Genomic DNA, 13,161 nt, shown 5'->3' with positions numbered 1-13,161 from the left:
TCTCCTACAAGGTAGGTTACAACTACATTAGCATGACCGATTATACAAATTAGGCGATGACGTCATTTAGCGACTTCTAGCGACTTTTAGGACAGCCAATAGCGATTTTCCTTACTGAGGAGTTGGCAACACTGCTCATAGCTGTAGTGTTGTTTTGCTTTCGTGTTTTCTTTACTGGTGAATATGAGCTGTCGATTGTCTTTGTGCTGAACAAATAACTGCAGATTTACAGGCAGGCAAGTAGAAAAGCAAAATCTAAAGAACAAATGAGGCGACGTACTCGTGTGTCTATACATATTTCCCATTCAGCCTGCTTTCAGAGCCAAATGGCTTTGAAATACAAACCACTCTCTAGTTAATTAGGAAGCACAGCCACTCGAGGACGAGCTACACACAGAGCCTCGGCTTGTTTGGCTCAAGAACATTCACAGCCCCTCACAAAGCCTCCTCATAGCACTCTGTCCTTTCCCATTAACTGAATGAAAGCTGCGCTTATGGTCCGCAGGAGGAAGCATACCGGCTGTAATTAAGTGCATCCTTAGCAAATTAAGGCGCTGCTAAGTCTTGGGAACAGAATTTGTTTCTCTGTAAGGATTCGTCACGCTCGATCGTTCCAGGAAACGTAATCGCACTTAGAAATAATCATCGAGGTATATAGAATATAAAATATTTCGTCAGTATGCTTTGATTTCGTTTGCTGGCTCTCAGATGTCATCACTTTGCGAGTGCGTCAAAGGATTGAGACAGTTTTTATTCTCTTGGTTCTCCCTTTGCCTCGAAGGCAGAGAAGCTAAAATAGTTTATTTCAGTGGATGAACTGAGCGGCTCCACAAAGGCCCAGAATAAGGACGATAAATAAGGATTACTTGGAACTGCGAATCATGCAGAGCTACTTTACTGGAGTCCAAAGATAAAGCAAAATATGGAGCTTAAATTTGGGCAGAATACGTCGCCATTAAATCTTCCCAATTAAGAATTTCATATGGTTTGTTGTTGTTCTTTTCTTTTGATGTAATTCAAATAATTTAATATTTAACAAAGTATATTTTCTAATATGGATTAACTGAGTAAGCTTTACAGTTTTTTTTAAAATGATGATGTAAAATATGGGCTATTGTCGTCACCCCAACAGGCAAGTTTGAGTTTGATATCTTAAGGATAAATCGACAGGTTTCAAATCACAGTGACCTTGAAGGTTACATATATTTTTTGCGTCTGCGCCTCACAGTCCTGACGCAGCACAAACTCAATCTAGTCTGTTCTCAGTTTATAAACTAAATATTACATTTAATTTGATGCCATCACCTACAAAGTTGCACCATTTAGCATCATTTTACAGTCCCGATAAAAAGTTTAAGAGCACTTGAAAAATGGCGAAAAATCGTATTTTGCACGGTTGGATGTTAACAAGGTTCCAAGTGGAGCTTCAACAAGAAGAAACGGGAGACAAAACATTTCTGTGAGCATGCGATTTGTTGACGACAACGCTTAAACTGATACAGGCTGTTTTACAGCTGATCAACAGTTCAGGACCACACCTAAAAACAAAAACGTAAACCAAACATGAACTCAGTCGCTCCACCGTTATTGTTGATCACTTCATCCTTGATGCAAGTGTTTCCATGAGGTGAGAGGGAGCATTTCTCCACGAAGCGATCTACTGTCTGGAACTGTCGTCCATTTTTGTAACTTCCCCAAAGGTTCTCTGTTGGATTTAGATCAGGGATGCAGGATGGTCCAAAAGAGTGATGTTATTCTCCTGGAAGAAGTCCCTTGTGTACTGTAGCGTTGTCCTGTTAAAAAACCCAGTGGTTACTAGAGGTGGGAATCACCATACAACTCACGATACGATATTATCACAATACTTAACGCACGATACGATATTATTGCAATTTTTAAAAATATTTTGCGATATTCAGATTCTGTACATAAAGGTAAACTTTATCAATATTCATTTTCTCTAATATCAAAGTCTCACACTCAGTCTTTCTCTCATTTCAGTTTTATTGTTGACAAACTGAACGGTTTGTATTACAGTCTAGTCCAACTTAACTGAATCAACCATCTGGTACAATTATAGCTATTCTGAACTATGCAGTTTATGAAAACTATGCAGCCCCTTCAGCAACTGAAGAATTTGAAAGTAAATTAAAACAAAATATAATTTTACATTAAATAAAAAAGTTTTAAACTTAATTAAAATAAAACATGTCTTAAATTAAAATAAGTAAACTGTCATGTTTATTGCTGCCAAAAACAAGTTCAACACATTTGGACAGTGAAGGAATGTCAGGATTCTTGCTCAGAAAAAGGATCAACATGCTCTGAAGTCAGAGCACAAAAACCTTTTTGTAACAAAGTATCGATTTCTGCTGTCCCTGTATGGATACATTATTAGCAAACAAAATATCACCATGCTACACAGTATCCATTTTTTCCCCCACCCCTAGTGGTTACCACACAGACGAGGGCCCTCAGACGAGGGACGCTCCTGCACCTCCTGAAACACCTCACGGTGCACCTCAGCAGCGATGGCACGCTGCTTATGCAGTTCAGCAACACGACCATGTTCAAAAAGTTTTTTTGCCTTTGCCATCAGAACGTCGACAGTGTGACGACCTGACAGGAAAGGACAATGAATCCACATTTTTGCACAGATTTGGCCTTTTAAAGGCAAGTGGTCCTAAACTTTAGATCAGCCTGTTTCAGTTTAACAGTTGTTTTCAATAAATTGCTCAAAAACACGTTTTGTCTCACTCCCATTTCTTCTTGCTGCATGTTGAAGCTCGACTTGGAACCTTGTTAAGATCCAACCATGCAAAGTAACATTTTTGAACTGGTCAAACTTTTTATCGGGACTGTATTTTAGAAAATAGCCACATAATCTGAATTCATTACTAAGCTGACCTGTATCAGGTTCTTTAATAATATTCGCTGCAGTGCTGTGTAGATCTCAGAAGGCCAGTGCGTGCTTACCAGGGGAATTTAGAAGAACTGCATCAAAGAAACCTTTAAAGCTCGGCGAGTGGTGCAGCTCTGTACAGTATAAAGGACGGCATTGTCTGCTGTCGTCTCTTAAAAATGCCTCCTCCTTTGCCTGCAGATATGTCTGTTTGCACAGAAACGCTGCACTTTTATTATTGCCTGCGTCTCAGTTTAATGATGCCAGTGTTGCTGCCATCACTTTGAGTCATGTGGGTTTCTTGTGGGGTGAAGATCTGTGAACACACTGAGAAAACCTTCCTGCTTTCAGGGTTTTCCCTTCTTCGCTCATTTCATCCCTGCTCCTCTTCTCCCTGCCACCTCCTCTCGTCCTTGCTCAGTTGTTCATTTTAAAAAACGCTCTGTGCCAGGTTAGAATAAGAGCCAAGACCGATCAATATGAGACTCGTTAAATCTGTTTTATGTATGGCAGTAATCTCCAAATATCCGTGTTCCTCGTGAACTGACTGCATAGTTTGGGTTGGTTAACAATTAAATAAATAGTTCATGTATCTATGTGTAGATGACATGAGAAAATCAGCAGGCAAAATAAAAAGACGCGGTTAAAGAGGCGAATTTGCTCAAACCGTCCTACTCGACTGCGTCTGCGATGACGAGCCTCTGCTGATGCTGCTGCAGCTACCTGCTGCTGACGTTATTGACACCTCTCTGCTGTGGGAGCGTTCACGCCGCTCAACCTGCTCGGTCAGCAGAAAGTTTCTGTGAGTCAGCGAAAGTCGCAGCAGCTCTGACAGACCGGCCAATCAACCGGCTCCGTGATAGAGTCTGACGCAAGGTTGTAAAAGTTTACAGCTTCTGTCAACAGCAGCCCGTCAGTGCAGGACCGTTCAGTGCATCACTGTGTGGTGCTGACCTGTCACGTTTAAATGATGTTTTGCTCGTGACTTGTTAAAACTGCTACAACATAATAAAATTGATGTGACTGTGATGACTGTGATGACTGGAAATAGCTGCTTTGCCTTATTGCAGACAAATAACACTGGATCTCTAAAACCAGCAGAAGAAATTTATTCTGTACAAATGTAGTTTAAACCAACACGTCTTCCTGTGGGTGCTGGGCGAGGCTGGATATGAAGAACTTAAGACGTGCAGTATCACTGAGGCCTTCATACATCGTGCTGTAGACCAGGGGTGTGAAACATGAGGCCCGGGACCAGAATTGGCCTGCCGAAGACTCCAATCTAGCCCTCTGAATAGCAGTTATAAAGTTTAGACATTTAACTTTATTTTCCTGCTGATAAACCACGACAGCCATTCATACAACACCTAAGTAAACGAGCCAAATCGAAATAGTTAAACACCAGAAAGTTGCTTTTTTCACAATTTAGAATAGAAAATATTTTTATGTTAAGCATATGAGGTGTGATTTTTGTATATGATGTTACAACCCTGAGTACTACGTAAACCTACCTGTCCTGCTGCCTCCTAACCCTAGTTTTTTCTTTTTCTTCTCCTTTTCTTTTCTCTTCTTTTTCTGTCTTCTTTATTTTTCAATTATAACTTAAAATGTGACAGCAAAGAAAGTGTAAAAAGGCAAACTATTGTTATGTTCAACAGCTGTCCCAATAAAAGGGATAATAAAAAAAAAAGAAAATATTTTTTAACATTTATTTTAATTAATTACTATTTTATGTCTTTATCATGTAGAAAAACTGAGATATATTGAAATTGCATTTCTATTTCTGGAGTTAAACTTCTTTGCAGTAACAGAAAGGAGCGTTTGCGTGTCTGTGAAATAAGTTAGACTGTTTGGGATTTTTAGAGGAGCTGTGTTCCTGGTGCTACTGTGTGTCGTTTGTTTCTGCTTGTTTCTTACTATTGATGAAACAATACAACACAATGTGTTAAAGAGCAGGAATATGCTCACACACTGGATCCATCCACCTGTCTGACTGCACAGTCATATATATCAGGCAGAGCTAAAGGCACAGCTCTAGATGTTGTCAGAAAAGGGAACATTACATCAGAAAGCCTGAGACGAACGCTTCCCCTCAGTATGCTTAAATTCTTGGGGGAAAAGAGAAATCTACAAATGCAGTTACTGGGAGTCCTTTTGTGTCTCACTCTGGTCCTTTTGTGTGCTGCGAGTTAAAGAGCACAAATAGTCCTAACAGGTAAAACCTGCTGCCGATTCTAAAAAGCAGAATATTTCTGAATTAATGTGACGTTTCTAAAACCACCAACCAAGTCAGGTGAAAGCAGAGGATTTCTCGCTAATGCCTCAAGCTGTCTTTGGCTCGTCTGTGTAGGGCACCATATAATCTTTTACCCTTTCTGTCATTTGCCAATCAGCAGCACAGGTTAAACAGCTGAGATGCACAGGAATACGTTTGTATTTGTTACAGAAGCAGCTGTGAAGACGACCGTGCAGTGCAGAGTGCAGCTCAGCCCAGGTTCAGAATAGAATAGAATAGAATAGAATAGATTAATCCTTTAATTGTCCCACAAGGGGAAATTTGGTTGTAACAGCAGCCAAAAAGACAAATATACAAACAAACAGGACACAGAACAGAAACATACACAATTTTTCTTACATATTTACATTAAGGACAATGGTTACTATAAACAGAGAGTACTGTACAGTTATTAAATTAAATAAAAATAATTACAGATAAGAGGCAAACCAGGTTGTAGTGTGAATCGGTTAATTAATTAACTTATTGCAGTTACAGCATTGATGTAAACATCTGTTTGTTGGGAGCAGTTCTGATCGTACAGTCTGACAGCTGCAGGGAGGAAGGACCTGCAGAAACGCTCCTTCATGCGTCAGGATGCAGCAGTCTGTCACTGAAGCAGCTCTGCAGCAACATCTACATGCATGGGCTGGGAGACTCTGTCCATCAGAGATGTTATTTTGGCCAGAGTCCTTCTGTCTCCCACCACCTGCACTGGGTCCAGGGTGCATCCCAGAACAGAGCTGGCCTTCCTGATGAGTTTATCCAACCTCTTCCTCTCAGCTGCAGATAAACTGCTGCTCCAACATACCACACTGTAAAAAATGACAGATGCCACCACAGAGTCACTTCACTGTCTGTAATTAGTTTCATAAATGCCTGGAAGAAGTCTGAAGATGTGTCTAATTAGAATCAAGGGAGAGCAGTTTAAACACACACACACGTTGGGTATTCATATCTTATGGGAACATCTAATTGCAATCATATTGCTGTCCCTAACCCTTAATAACCCAATTGTAACCCTGACACTAAAACCACATTTTGAGTCTCACAAACAGTGTTGCCAACTTAGCGACTTTGTCGCTATATTTAGCGAGTTTTCAGACTCCCTTAGCGACCTTTTTTCTAAAAAGCGACTAGCGACAAATCTGGCGACTTTTTCTGGTGTTGTTGGAGACTTATTTATGACGACTTTTTGACGTGAAAGCGCGTATCTCTCTCAACAAGCAGCGGGTGCTGCCGTGGGCGCCTCACCCGTGCTAAAGCGCTCACGGGCGGAGGATAGTCCTCCCCCAGCTGCTATCAGGGCAGGAGACGTTCACCCATGCTTCCAAACTGCAAATGAATCACTTATGAGCGAAGCTGCTGCTCCCGCACTGACTGTAACGCAGTCAGTTCTTCTTTTACTGTGATGCTGTTTTGTGGATCAGGTTTAAAACTACTTATAAACACACACACACACAGAGTAACTCCACCAGAGTGCCAATCTCAGGTCACTTTTGCCAGTCCAGGCCTGGATAAAGGAGCAGGGTTGGAATTGTGACATTAAAAAATAATAATTGCTAAAATAAATTTAATTTCTAGTTCTAAATAAATTCTAAATTTGTTTAAGACGTTTTTTACTCACTCTGTCTCTTCCACGATGTTATTTCTCTCTCCAGCAGCGTAGGTTACAATTTGATTAGTATGACCAATTATGCAAATTAGGCGATGACGTCATTTAGTGACTTCTAGCGACTTTTAGGACAGCCAATAGCGATTTTCCTTACTGAGGAGTTGGCAACACTGCTCACAAATGCCTTCAAACTGGTGGGGACCTGGACTTTGGTCCCCACAAGTATAGTAGCAGTCCAATTTTGGGTCCCCACAAAGATATGAATACATGCTCTCTCTCACACACAGAAACCGACATTACACTGAAATGATGACTAAGATAAAGACCTAATATACTGTCTGAAACAGCAGGCTTAGAAGTTCAGTTATTTCAGTGTCGTCTGCTTCAGACGCAGTAGCGGTTAAACTCTGGGGATTTGCGAAAGCAAATCCCCAGAGTTTAACCGCTACTGTCCTGTTTCTCGTCCTGTTTCTTGTCCTGTTTCACACTAAAGTTTTGTTTTATGTCTGTTTTAACAGGGAACAGCATTTTTAGGTCATGTGAGCCACGTTACTCTTACATCCTGTTTATATCCTTGTGAACATGTTGTGTTCACAGAAAACCGTTTGAGAAATACAATGTAACACTAAATTCTAAACTCTAAACATTGTTGCCATTTCGATGAAAGTGACCTCACAGGAAACCTTCATGCAGCCTCTGAGTGTGCCGTGAAAAGACTGAACTTCTCTTCTTCTCACTCTCATGCAGTTCACAGCAAACCCTGTGAGCCTCTCTCGTATGTTGGCTCCCAAAACTGCCAGTGATCATCAGTGATAGTCAGTACTAGGGATGGGTATCAGTATCCGGTGCCATGATGGCACCGGTTCTGCCATAAACGGTAGTAACCAGACCGAAAAGCAGCGCACATTTCGGTGCTTTTTTTTTTTCCTGAGCTGTGATACACTTTAGATTCTAGCCAATCATTTTACGTTTCCGAGGATAGTAGGCGGGCCCAGGTACGTACGTTCTTTTAGAGCAGAGCTACAGATTAAAAATGCCCAAGGCGAAGCGGTCAAAAGTCTGGCTGTACTTCACAGCAAAAGATGCAAACTCAGCAGCTGCAACAAGTGCTTTAAGGTGATACTGTGATACTGTCAAAGGAGGTAACACCTCAAATCTGATGAAACACCTGGCGACGCATAGCGTTTTTTTTAAAAGCCGAGAAATGCGCCGTATTTGATAGCTTGCTGCGAGACCTCACACCGAGCACATCTACTGCGGGTGTGGTGCCTGTTATCGACCCGGAGTTAGCAACATCCCCCAAGAACCCGAAGAGGAGAGTCCTGGCCCCTAGCCCTGCCAGTGTAGCAGAAATGATGAGGATGATGATGCAGCAGCAGCCGTTCTTCTCTGCGTGAGTAGCTTAATGTTGTTCGTGTGTAATTTACGTTGAGTAGGCTAACCACGTTATTACATTAATGCATGTAAGGTGAACTAGCAAACATCATCATAGCTACATGAAGCTGTCTTCTTGTTTGATGGCAGATACTCCCTTCACCCTGGACAAAAAGGCTAAAATGACCAAAGAAAAAGTGGAAAACAGTTAAACATGAGAGGTTTTTGGACAAAGTTTGTGTTTTTTCCATTGTTTAAGCTGCTTCCAGCCAAGAGTGATAGCATATATGCCCCATAGCTGCAGAAAAGGCTAACATTGTTATCTTTTTACAAAAAAACAGCTGAACATGAGAGGTTTTTGGACAAAGTTTGTGTTCTTCATTCTTTAAGCACCGGTTTGAGCACCGTTTAAGCACCGGCACCATTTCAAAAGTACCAGTTTGGCACCGGTATCGGATAAAACCTAAGCGATACCCATCCCTAGTCAGTACACTCATCAGCACGCTTGATTTTAAACCACTTTTAGATTAGTCTTCCCTGCACCACCCTCCCTTTTAACAAATCTGAGCATTTCTCCTACTGACCTTGGTGTCCCGCTAAGTCTGTATCTTCATGAGAAACTTGGCCACATACAGATTTGAAACCCTCCCTCGCCTCCTTTCTTTCCGCTCCTCATTGTCATGGTAATGGCTCCATCATGCATGACCAAAGCGGTCAGCTTAATTGATGAAAAAGAGATCAGCGAGAGGTGAGAAGAGAGGGGGGTTCGCATATATCAGGCATGAAGGCTTTAAGGAGTACTTATTGCTAACCTGCATATTTATTGTTTTTATTCTATACAGTAGTTTAGTTACAGCCAATGAATCAAAGCAGGAAAGCACCAAAAACTATGATGTTCTTCTCAACCTGATCTGCAGTCGCCCCTTTCCTTCTGAACTCATGCTGAAGTGAAGATGAATAAATGAATCACTAAACTTGTGCAGTGGGATCTATTTTCAGCTGCCGATAACATTCGGATCTCTGGTGGGTTTTTACTCGTTGCTGGAAATTGTTTGTGGGATTGACTGGAAAAGAACCACAGAGCCCATAACAGCAAACATGTTATGATGTGTTTTTAAATAGAATTGGTGGTGGTACAACTTGGCTTTCAGCACAAAGGAATGAGCTTCATCAGGCTTTGAATTCATGCGGATGTGTCTAATATTAGCATTATTTTCTTTGGGGGGTTTTTCCACGGGAGATCTAAAACAGTTGATATTTAAAGATTTTCTTATGCCGTACAGTTTTCCCAATCATCAGCATTTCATATAATCGGTAACGACCCAGTTCAACCACGAGATCTGCTGCAGCTGAGGACACATGATCTGAATATTCTAGTTTTTAGGCCGTCGTCCCCTGAAGAGATGATGGACAAAGCTGAAACTGTCTGACAGCCCTGCTGGCGGGAGAGCCTTTTATTTCCTGACATCAACAATGAGTCTCTTCCATCTAATGTGAAAACTGCAAGACGACCAAAAAAAGACCAGCTGTCGCAGAGAATGAAGCAGATTTGGAACATGCGCTGCTTTCTCTGCTAACAGTGGTTTGTAAAGCAAACCTGAGGTGAAACGTTGCCACGGTGCAGAGAGCAGCAGAGTCGCACAGCTGCTCCTGAAAGTCGTCGTGTTGAACTAACTGAACATGCAAAAACTGAAAGAAATGGTTTCATTCTGGTCCGTTCAGTGCTCGCTTCCAAAGTCACCTTCAGTGGCGTGAAACTTGTCACTGAGAAACGACCTCGTCTTTGTCGACTTAATCTGCGATCGCCGAGTTGTCGGCTAAACGGGAACATGAGTGAATATTTGAGCCTTAGAGAAGGTAAATACAGACAATTCAATGTGCCGAGCAATAAGCCTTTGTAATAAAGTTTGTATCGCTCCTAACAGTTTGCTCAGACTCGCTTCTCACATATTCAATTCAATGTTCTTAAGGACTGTGATCATAATCACACACGGTGCTCACCTTATAAGGCCCCATAGCAGACTGTGGAAGCTCTATTTGCATGCAACTGAGAGACTAGCCTACCAGTACTGGTGTGTGTGTGTGTGTGTGTGTGTGTGTGTGTGTGTGTGTGTGTGTGTGTGTGTGTGTGTGTGTGTGTGTGTGTGTGTGTGTGTGTGTGTGTGTGTGTGTGTGTGTGTGTGTGTGTGTGTGTGTGTGTGTGTGTGTGTGTGTGTGTGTGTGTGTGTGTGTGTGTGTGTGTGTGTGTATAAACTGGCAGCTCACCTTTCTGTGGCACGTGTAAAGTTTCTGCAAGGAAGGAACGATTCCTGCATAACATTAGTCCAACTCGCCGTTTGGTAAAAACACGGATCTGTGTTTTGAGTTTCATCGTGTGCTCAACGAAACCACTTTATGTGAAGTTAAAGGACTGAGTCTTTATGTCAGGATAATGTAACCAGTCAAGTCTTATCTTTTTATTTATTTGTTTTAAAATTGTATCTTGCACTAGTTTTATTTCTAAAAGCAAACCATAAACTGAAACTGGTTTTAAAGAGCTTTCTAAAGCAGCGGTCCCCAACCCCCGGTCCGTGAGTCGTTTGGTACGGGGCCGCGAGAGTTGAGGCTCAGGTGTGAAATGTATAGTTTTCAGGGTTTTTATCGGTTTTCAGCGTTATTCTGTTATCGTTTTTATCGTTTACTCGGTTTTCCTGGGTCTTTTCACGTGTGTTATGAATAAACCTTCTTTTTTTCAGTACCGGTACTAGTTTTATTTTGTTGTATTTATCCGCGACACCTTAAAGGCCGGTCCGTGAAAATATTGTCGGGCATAAACCGGTCCGTGGCGCAAAAAAGGTTGGAGACCGCTGCTCTAAAGAGTTGAATATTGGGCTTAAAATTAAAATTGTCTTGTGTGTTTGCACTTAGAAGCTAACATTCAGGTTAATCTAAGGAGCTGGAAAGAAAAGCGACCGAGTGGCTTCTCGTCTGAGAGGTGAAACGTCTTAAAGAAACTTTATGAAGTCTAGTCGCTTGACCTGGATGTCTGAGAACCTACACAGATAAATTAAGAGTAAGATAAAACATCATGTTAGTGAATGTACTCACAGATGTACCCATACGAACCTATGGGGGAACCTAATCTTTGCAGACACAGGATCAAAAGTTAAACTGATTGCGGCTCCTCTGATGATTATTCTGTAGATTAAGCTGCAAATGAGTTTCTCTAATCTTCATGTTTGATCTGTGAGACTTTAAAACTCGAGGAGACTTCACAAAGCTTGTTTTATCTGTGAAACAGCATAACTCGGACTTTACTGAGGCACAAAGAAAATACAAGCTTAATTTTTTCTTCTTTATTAGCTGATTGACTTTTTCATCCAGATCTGATCTTGTTTTGATCCCTTTGCAAAAGCAGTGACTCATAAATGTTGTCAAAATTCAGCAGCATCTGTATAGCTGCTTTAAGTGTGTGTGTAGAAGTTTACTTTACTCGTAGGGACCAAAATCCAGGTCCCCACAAGTTTGAAGGTATTTTTGAAACTCAAAATGTGGTTTTAGTGTCAGGGTTACAGTTGGGTTATGTTGGGTTTAGGGTCAGCAGCTGGGGAAAGCTTTATGTCAATGAGATGTCCCCACAAGATATGAAAATGAGTGCGTGTGTCTCTTTTATGGCTATCATAAAAATAAAGCTCAGGGGACGTGAGCGTCTGAGAAGCTGACTTTGTTGTGTGTTTTCTGACAGATGCCAGCACCTCGTCTGAGATCATTCTCAGCTGTTTTTTCCTTGTCCTGCTTCTTTACGTCTGGTTTGTGCGTGCGCGTGATTTACTGATGACCCTTCCTTGGCATCCCAGCCGTTCCCCTGGTACCTGGGAAGTGGTCTGTTCCCCAGCGCGATATTTTTAGGTCCTGCGAAGCAGCTGTCAGCGTTTCTGCTTGCACACACAACCCTGCTGTCTGCTGACTGAAAAATGTGGTGAGGCTGAAGATGCAATCTGCCTCTGCCTCAGTCGGGCTCTCATCCAGATTACATAGATGTAATCGGAGGGAGGTTTGCGTAATTGCAGCGGCGATGGGGACTGTGCTAAATCTGCTGAGCCATAAGGTGTGCGACTGATCTCACCAACAATCCAGTTCTGTGTTTGTTTGTGTTTCTTTCACACAACACTGAGTCATGTTGGTCCTGAGCTTTATGCTCCACAGAGGAGCAGCAGCCGCTCGCAGCCCGACACGTGGCGTAGTTGATCCTGGAGTATCAGCACGAAGCATCTGTTCAGCTATCACAGCTCATGTTTGAACTAATGCCAAATAATAGAGAGAGAGGTGAAGAGTGTGGGTCCTTTGATTGTGTGATAGTCTAACATTTAGAGTGTCTCTCAGCTGGTCATGCTACGATTGGAGTACCTAAAGAGGACTGGTACTGATGCTTATACAGCAACGTCTGAAGGTGTGCTACACGAACATGCTTTCCAACTCGTAGGGCATAATAACAAAAGAAAGAAAAGCAGCCTTTGAAAGAAAATTAAATTATTTTGATGAATTCATTTGCAAAAATGTTTTCAGAAGGCTGCATGTAATGATATTCACTAAATGAGTGGCACAGTGTATTCAGTATAAATTATTTGATGCTGTGCGATGCTGCAGGGTATAAATAAAAATAAAACTGTCAGCGATCAGAACAAAGTGACAACGAAAGAAAACAGCAGTGAGAGAAGAGTCGGGAACTGCAGGGGCCCGTGAGGGACAGCTGGTTTTAAACCGCTGAAGCTTACAGACGGTCACAGTGTTGTGTGCTACATGTGCTTATGGAAATCCATCTGAACACTACCGATTAATTAGTTATTCATTCATAATTAATGTCAATAAATTCTTTTATTAACTCAACTGTCTGTCGACCTGCAACTCACAAGAATCACTGATCCTCCTACAGGATTCACACGATAACGAACTAAGAGGTTTTCACCCCGATTGATCACTTTTGTTGTTTTACGGGCAACAACCTGTGAGTTAGGA

At 41.7% G+C, this 13,161-nt stretch overlaps 1 protein-coding gene across 4 annotated transcripts in view; it reads left to right on the top strand.

Moving 5' to 3' along the window:
• Positions 1–13,161, top strand: part of fcho1 (FCH and mu domain containing endocytic adaptor 1) — a 78,044-nt gene that overhangs the window by 24,911 nt on the left and 39,972 nt on the right. The window lies entirely within an intron of this gene.

The sequence above is a fragment of the Neolamprologus brichardi genome, chromosome 17, assembly GCF_056152115.1.
Source record: "Neolamprologus brichardi isolate AB-2024 chromosome 17, ASM5615211v1, whole genome shotgun sequence".
Lineage (NCBI taxonomy): Eukaryota > Metazoa > Chordata > Actinopteri > Cichliformes > Cichlidae > Neolamprologus > Neolamprologus brichardi.
The sequence above is the reverse complement of the archived record's forward strand: the minus strand, read 5'-3'. Positions and strand labels throughout refer to the sequence as shown.